Source organism: Mandrillus leucophaeus, unplaced genomic scaffold (genome assembly GCF_000951045.1).
Source record: "Mandrillus leucophaeus isolate KB7577 unplaced genomic scaffold, Mleu.le_1.0 Scaffold615, whole genome shotgun sequence".
In the NCBI taxonomy this organism is placed as follows: domain Eukaryota; kingdom Metazoa; phylum Chordata; class Mammalia; order Primates; family Cercopithecidae; genus Mandrillus; species Mandrillus leucophaeus.
Genome location: NW_012106642.1, coordinates 398,255 through 406,747, shown reverse-complemented (window position 1 = coordinate 406,747; position 8,493 = coordinate 398,255).

Below are 8,493 nucleotides of genomic sequence, written 5' to 3'. Positions count from 1 at the left end.
CCTCAGCCTCCCGAGTAGCTGGGACTACAGGTGCCCGCCACCACGCCCAGCTAATTTTTTGTATTTTTAGTAGAGACGGGGTTTCACCATGTTAACCAGGATGGTCTCGATCTCCTGATCTTGTGATCCACCCGCCTTGGCCTTCCAAAGTGCTGGGATTACAGGTGTAAGCCACCATGCCTGGCCTTAATTTCTTTTTTGATCCATTAGTTGATCAGAAACCTATTGCTTAATTTCCACATCTTTATGAATTTTCCTATCTTCCTATCATTGCTTTTTAGTTTCATATTATTGTAGTTGAAAGAGATATTTGAGATGATTTCAATCTTCTTAAATTTGTTTTGTTTTATGACACAACATATGATAAATCCTGGAGAATGTTTCATGTGTATTTGAGAAGGATATGTATTCTGCTGCTGTTAGATGGAATGATCTTTCTATATGTCTGCTAGGTTCCTTTGGTTTATCATTCAAGTCCACTTCATCCTTATTGATATTTTTTCTTTTTGGTATGGATAATATATCCGTTGTTGAAAGTAGAATATTAAAGTCCCCCACTGTTATATTGCTGTGTATTTCTCCTTTGTGTTAATATCTGCCTATTATATTCAGATGATCTGATGGTAGGTGCCTATATATTTATAATTGTTATAACCTCTTGATAAATTGACATCTTTATTATATATGAACACTTTTGTCTAATGCAGGCATTTACTACTACATTCGAATTTTATAGTTTTACAGTTTTTGACTTAGTCTGTTTTTTTCTTTTGTAAGTATAGGCACCCCTGCTCTCTTTGGTTATAATTTGCATAGAATATCTTTTTTCATTCATTTACTTTCTATGTGTCCTCAAGCCTAAAGCGAGTATTTTGTACACAGAATGTTATTGGATCATATTTTTCAACTTATTAATTTTTTTTTATTTCAATAGGTTTTTGGAGAACAGGTGGTGTTTGGTTACATGAATAACTTCTTTAGTCATGATCTCTGAGATTTTGGTACACCAAACATTCAGGCAATGTACACTGTACCAGTGTGTAGTCTTTTAATCCTCTCCCTGCTCCCATCCTTACCTTAGGTCCCAAAAGTCCATTGCATTATTTCCACACCTTTGCATCCTCATAGCTTAGTTCCCACTTATGATTGAGAACATAAAATGTTTGGTTTTCCATTCCTGAGTTACTTCATTTAGAACAATGGTCTCCAGTTCCATCTAGATTTCTGCAAATGCCATTATTTCATTCCTTTTTATGGCTGAGTAGCATTCCATGGTATATATTGATATGATTTGGCTGTGTCTCCACCCAAATCTCATCTTGAATACCCACATGTTGTGGGAAAGACCTGGTGGGAGGTAACTGAATCATGGAGTAGGTCTTTCCCATGCCATTCTTGGGACAGTGAAAACGTTTCACAAGATCTGATGATTTTAAAAAATGAGAGGTTTCCCGCACAAGCTCTCTTTCTTTGCCTGCCACCATCCATGTAAGATATGACTTGCTCCTCTTTGCCTTCCACCATGATTTTGAGGCCTCACTAGTCACGTGGAACTGTAAGTCCATTAAATCTCTCTCTCTTTTTTTTTTTTTTGTAAATCGTCCAGTCTCGATGTGTCTTTATCAGCAGTGTGAAAAGGAACTAATACGTATATACACCACAATTTATCCATTCATTGATGAGCATTTAGGCTGGTTTCATATATTTGCAATTGTGAATTGTGCTGCTATAAACATGCATTTGCAAGTATATGTTTTGTATAATACCTTCTTTTCCTCTGGGTAGACATCCAGGAATGGGATTGCTGGATCAAATGGTAGTTCTACTTTTAGTTCTTTAAGCAATCTCCACACTGTTTTCCATAGTAGAATGATTATTCCTTCAAATATGTTGACCAAACTTTTAGATTTCTCCTCAGAAGCAGCGATTATTCTTAGGTTTGTTCTTTTAATATAATCTCAAACTTCCTGAAGGTTTCGCTCATGTTTTAATTTTTATCTTTGTCCTTATTGGGTTGGGTTAATTCAAAAGCCTTGTCTTCAAGCTCTGATGTTCTTTTTTCTGCTTGTTCAATTCTATTGCTGAGACTTTCCAGTGGATTTTGCATTTCTCTAAGTATGTCCTTCATTTCCAGAAGTGATTGTTTTTTATTTATGCTGTTTATCTATTTTTCTATTCATATCCTGTGACATTAAAGTTTCTTTAAGTTTGTATTCACCTTTCTCTGGTGCCTTCTTGAGTAGCTTAAAAATCAACCTTCTGAATTATTCTGGCAATTCAGAGATTTCTTTTCAGTTTGGATCCATTGCTGGTGAGTTATTGTAATCTTTTGGGAGTGTTAAATAACCTTATTTTTCCATCAATTCATAAACCAGAATTGTTTTTCTGATTTCTTCTCATTTGGGTAGACTATGTCAGAGGGAAGATATGGTGCTCAAGAGCTGCTGTTCAGATTCTTTTGTCTTATGGGGATGTGGTGCTCTCCGCATTCCCCTAGGGATGGGGCTTTCTGAGAGCTCAACTAGAATGATTGTTGTTTCTCTTCTGGATCCAGCCACACAGCAGAGCTACTAGGCTCTGGGCTGGTTCTGTGGAGTGTCTGCAAAGAGTCCTGTGATGTGATCCATCTTCAGGTCTCTCAGTCATGGATACCAGAACCTGTTCCAATGCGTGTAGCAGGGGCGTGAAGTGGACTCTGTGAGAGTCCTTAGTTGTATTTTTGCTTAGTGTGCTGGTTTTGTGTTGGTTGGTCTCTGGCCAGGAGGTGGTGCTTTCAAGGGAGTATCAGCTGCAGTATTACAGGGAGTATATAAGCTTGCCCTAAGGTCACCTGGATAAGTATTTGGGTGTCTCAGGTGGTGGGTGGGCCACAGAGCTTCCAAGAAATTATGTCCTTTGTCTTTAGCTACCAGAGCAGGTAGAAAAAGACCATCAAGTAGGGGTGGGGTCTGGTGTGTCTGAGCTCAGACTCTCCTTGGGCAGGGCATGCTTCAGCTGTTGTGGGGGGTGGGGGCATGGTTCTCAGGCTGATGAAGTTACATTACCAGGGAGATTATGGCTGCCTCTGCCACATCATACAGGTCACCAGAGAAGTGGGGGAAAGCCAGCAGTGACAGGCCTTACCCAGCTCCCATACAGCTGGAAAAGCTGGTCTCACTCCCACTGTGTCCCCCTAACCACACTGAGTTTATTTCCAGGCAGCCAGTGAGCAGGGCTGAGAACTTGCCCCAGGCTACAAGCCTGCCTTCTGAGAAAGTAAACAGGGCTTTCAGGTTTCAGGCCTCCCCACCTTCTGCAGCTTCTATGTTCATATCTGTACTCCAGGTCACTCCCTCCCCCAGTTTCTGTCCAGGAAACTTCACCTTCAGTTGAAATTGTTACAAAGTTCAGCTGAATGTTTCCTTTCCCCTCATCTTTCCCCATTTCCACTGCCAGCAAGGATCCCTATGAGATAAAGTCAGAAATGGCTTCCCTGGGGACTGAGAGGGCCCACAGGACCCCTCCCTGTGCTTCCTCTACCCCCATATTTTGCTCAGCTCTCTAAATTTGTCTCAGCTCCGGGTAACATCAGATCCTTCTCCTGTGATCTGGACCTTCAGGTTTCCCAGGGAGGATGTGCGTTTGGGGGTGGATGTTCCCTCTTTTACACTTTGAATACTCACATTCTTTTGGCTGTCTCACAGAACCTGCAACAGCAAGCCGCTTCCTTCAAAGGGCCTGTGGAGTCTCTGATTTTCTTGGTATGTTACTGCACTAATTCTTGGAGCAAAAGTTCACAGTGTGAGCCTCTACACGCTGCTCTGAGTGGGAACTGGAAGTTAGTCCTGTCTCCTATCTGCCATTTCTTTCCAACTGAGATCATATTTTTTAATCCATTTAAACACTGTGTCTTTTGATTGGAAAATACATTCATTTGCATGTAAAGTAATAATTGATATGTAAGAACTTTTGCCATTTTGTTTACTAATTGTTTCATCATTCCTTTTTTCCATTATACCGTTCTTTTCTTCCCCCTTTGTAATTTGTTAAATTTTTAGAGTGCATGCTTTGACTTTTTTTTTTAATCTTTGTGTATTCACTAGAGGTTTATTTTTTCTTTGTGTTCACCATGGGACTTATATGAAACATCTTATTGTTATAACATTCTATTTTGAACTGAAAACTTAAGTTCAATAGCATACAAAACCCACACTTCTACTTCTCTCCTCACCGCCTTTTAGGCTATTGATGTTACATTGTATATCTTTCTACTTTATTTATCAGCAAATTGTAGCTATAGTTATTTTTAATACTTTGGTCTTTTAACTTTTGTATAGAGTCAAAAGTCATTTACACACCATTATTACAGTATTAGAGTATACTGGATTTGACTAAATATTTACCTTTACCAGTGAATTTTGTACAGATGGTCCCCAACTTACATTGGTTTGACTTATAATTTTGTGACTTTATGATGGGTTTATTAGGATGTTTCCCCATTATAAGTTGAGAAACATTTGTACTTTCATACGTTTTCATGTTGCTATTTAGCATCCTTTTGTTTCAACTCTAAGAACTTCATTATTTCTGGTAAGGCAGGTCTACTGGTGATGACTTCTCTCAGGTTTTCTTTGTCAGGGAACGTCTCTCTGTCCTTCATATGTGAAGGGCAGCTTTGCCATGTATAGTATTACTTGTTGATAGTTTGTTTTTTCTTTTTGCACTTTGAATATGTTCTCTCACTTCCCCCTGGCTTACAAGGGTTTCGTTGAAAAGTCTGCTGATAGTCTTATGAAGGTTCCTTGTGTGTAATAAGACACTTTTCTCTTGGTGCTGTCAAGATGCTGTCTTTGATTTTTGAACATTTGATCATAATATGTCTCAGAATATTTTTCATTGGGTCTGATAGAGTTTGCATATTTGTCCCTGCCTAAATCTCATGTCGAATTGTAATTCTTAGACTAGTGGGAGGTGTTTGGATCATGGAGGTGAATCCCTTGTGGCTTGGTGCTGTTTTCATGATAGTGAGTGAGTTCTCACAAGGTCTGGTCACTTAAAAGTATGTGGCACGCCACCCCTGCTCCATTTTCTTTCTCTCTCTCTCTCTCTCTCTCTCTCTCTCTTTCTTTCTCCTACTTTCATCATGTGACAGGCCTGTTCCCCCTTCACCTTCTGGCATGATTGAAAGTTCCTTGAGGAGCTTCACCAGAAGCTGAGCAGATGCCAGCCCCGTGCTTCCTGTAAAATGTGCAGAACCATTAGCCAATTAAGTCTATTTTCTTTATAAGTTACACAGTCTCAAGTATTTCTTTATAGCAATGTATGAACAGCCTAATACAGGGTCAATCTTGCTTAGGGGTTTTTGAGCTCCATGAATCTGGTTGTCTATAATCCTCTCAATATTTGGGAAGTTTTCAGCTACTATTTATTTAAATAAGTGTTCTTTAACTTTCTCTCTTCTTTCAGAAACTCCCATAATTAATAATATATTTGTATTTGATGGTGTCCTATAAGTCTCTTATGCTTCCTTCATTCTTTTTCTTCCTACAATTGGGTAATTTCAACTTTTCTGTCTTCAAGTTCACTCAGACAACTAGCCCATCACCAGGTGCACAGACTGATGTGGCTTCCTGTGGGTTTCTGGGAAGGCTCCCCCTGGGTCACTGGGTAGTTCTCTGGACAGGCAGTGTTGGCCCCAGCCCATAGATGAGAGGGACTTAAAACAGTTGCAGGGCTGCTTCAGGTTCCATAGCTGAGACTAAGTTTGACAGGTCTGCCTCCAGGAACTCAGACAAGCATGTCTCCCCCTGGGGACCTCATGGGGCAGGACTGCTTGCAGTCTGCAGCTGACAGAGCTGAAGACAAGTCTCTTAGCCATTTCAGGGTCCACAGGAAGAAACAAAGTCAGCAGGCCAGTCACTCAAGGCATAAATGGCATGACTTTACCTGGATTCCTTGGTGGGTGATTGTGGTAGCAGGATCAAGGCCAAACATGGCTGCAACTGAGTTCTGAGGATGACAGGGCCATTTCCAGGTCTGGAACTGGGACCATAGCCTGTGAGATTTCTACATGGGCACAGTTCTACCCTCTAGAATGGCCTCACTAGGTCTTGAGCTCCAGTAGGGTTTCACAAACTCCTATCTGAATTCCAGAGCTCCCACAAAGGCACTTTTGCCTTTGTTGCTTGAGAGGATACAAGCAGGGGAGCTCCTATTTTACCATCTTGCTGATGTCACTCTCTCCCCTTCTCAAAACACTTCCAATTATTCCACTGAAAAAAAAAATCCATTATCATTCATCTAATTCATTACTCCATTAATCACTATTTTTTGAGTACATACTATAACAAAGGTACTGTTAAGAATTGGAGGAATTATAAAGCATGGTTTGTGTCCATAAGGATCTTGCGGTCTAAGAAGACAAACATAAGCAAGATATTAACATAACAATTTAGTACACACAATCAGGCAGTATTTGCTTTAGAAGTGAAATGAGCTCATCTTGGGGCAGATGGAATTTTTGAAATTTCCTGATTCAGATTAGTTTCTTACTAAGGCTAATTTTAATAGTATCAAATCTCACCCTGACTTAAAAAAAGAAAAAGGCAGGAAAGGTCCCAATTTCAAGAAGAGTAAATATAGTTCTCTTATTACTAATTCATGACAGCTTGCTCTTATGTCTCATTATGAAAAAAGAAAATGATAGAACAGTAGCAAGATTACTTTTTGAGAAACCAGAATTTCAGAAAACAGGTATAAAGATTGTTATCATGAAATTCACTTTCAATATTCTCTTCTTGTCATTTAAACATTAAGAAAAAAAACTTATTCAGAGAAATAATTTTTCCCTTCCTTTTATAAGTATAAGCACTCCCTAGAAATAATTGGTAAAATCCTTAATTATAGATCTCATCTACTTATTAACATCCTCTTCAATGGTCAATATTCACATCAATAGTGTTTTGTTAAATAATCCATGGAATAATGACAAGCAACTCTTTTAAAACTAAGAAATACTAAATTTTTAAAAGTAACAATGAGAAAATATTTGCAAAAGTATGTTTTTTTTGTATTTTATGGACACAAACCTTTCAGAAATTACCTAAATCAGAAATCAGGGTTTTGAAATAGTCTTTATTATAAAATTTTGGATACTGAGTAGCTAATATTTTAATTTTTTAAAGTATTTTTCTATGAAAAAATAATCTACATTATTGGACTGAAATATGGAGATATGTAAAATAAAAATTCTGAGATATTTACTCTACATTGCTTAGTAGCCACTATTACCCTTTCAGTATAGTATTTAGAAAAGGTTTCTAACTAAGCTGTTCAAGTGTAATAAGTCCAGAGACTCTTGGGAATGTAATTATCTTATTTGTTTTGAATCAGACTGTCTGCAGTTAGTCTAGTGTTTTAATAAGGTCTACAAGGATTAGAACTAGTCAACATATGAATTAAGAAACCCCTAATCAACCTGAAGAACAGAAAAAAATCAACTCATAGGAAAAATGTGGTACTCTTGCAAGACTGTGGAATACCATTCAGAACCATAGCAGGGGTAGACTTGAAAACCAGGAAATATAGTTTCAACGAAGAAAGGTTTTGTTACCTAGGGGGATAAAATAGCATATGCTTCTAAAGATGTGACCTTTCTTTTTTAAAAATAATCTGTGAGTTTACATCATCCTGTAAACTTTCCCAAAAGAAATAGGAAGCTATTCATCTACTACAGCTAACAAAGTGCAGAAATGTGTTATTGCAATATTTTAACAAACATCACAGGTAGTTTTAAAATGTAATCTTTAAGCTTACCTTTTTTGGAAAGAAAACAGTTATTTTTTTCTAAGACATGTACCATTATATACTTGATGAAAATGTTTTTCCATAATTTGTCATTGAGATTATTAGCTTTTCAGCATTTAATATGGCAAATTGTGGTTAACTTCTAGCCTATTTTCTTCTAGTCAAACTCTGAAGATGTTAAGTTTTAAAAATCTTAATAGGCAGAAATCTACAGTCCTCAAACTGAGGCTCAAAATGAAAAGATAAAGACAAGTCAAAGAAAGAATATTTATTTTGATGGAGCAAACAAATTCAAAACTAAGAAAATAGGGCAGTTTTCTCAGAAGAAATTAGCCCTCCAGTTGATTTAGAGAGAACTTACTAAGTAAGCTGTCTCACTGTGTATCCATCTATTAAGAAATCCACCTATAAAAAGAGGTCCACAAGGTGATTTCATGGGGCCTAGATAAAGAAACACTGTGGTGTAGTTTAAATATTTCTCCAACATTTACTTCAAGGAAAGGATCCCTGATTATCTGCCAGTTATTAAGTACCGAAAGGTGAATCGCTTTCGATAAACTTGTTAAAATGTCTCTTAATTCCATCCAACTACTTTTCTTACAGTTCTTACATCTCAGTCTTCCCATATTAGTTTCTCTTCTGAGATGAGAATGTGATGATCAGTTTGTGAACATCGTCTGTTTGGCAGCTGTTTCTGATTTATGTTTT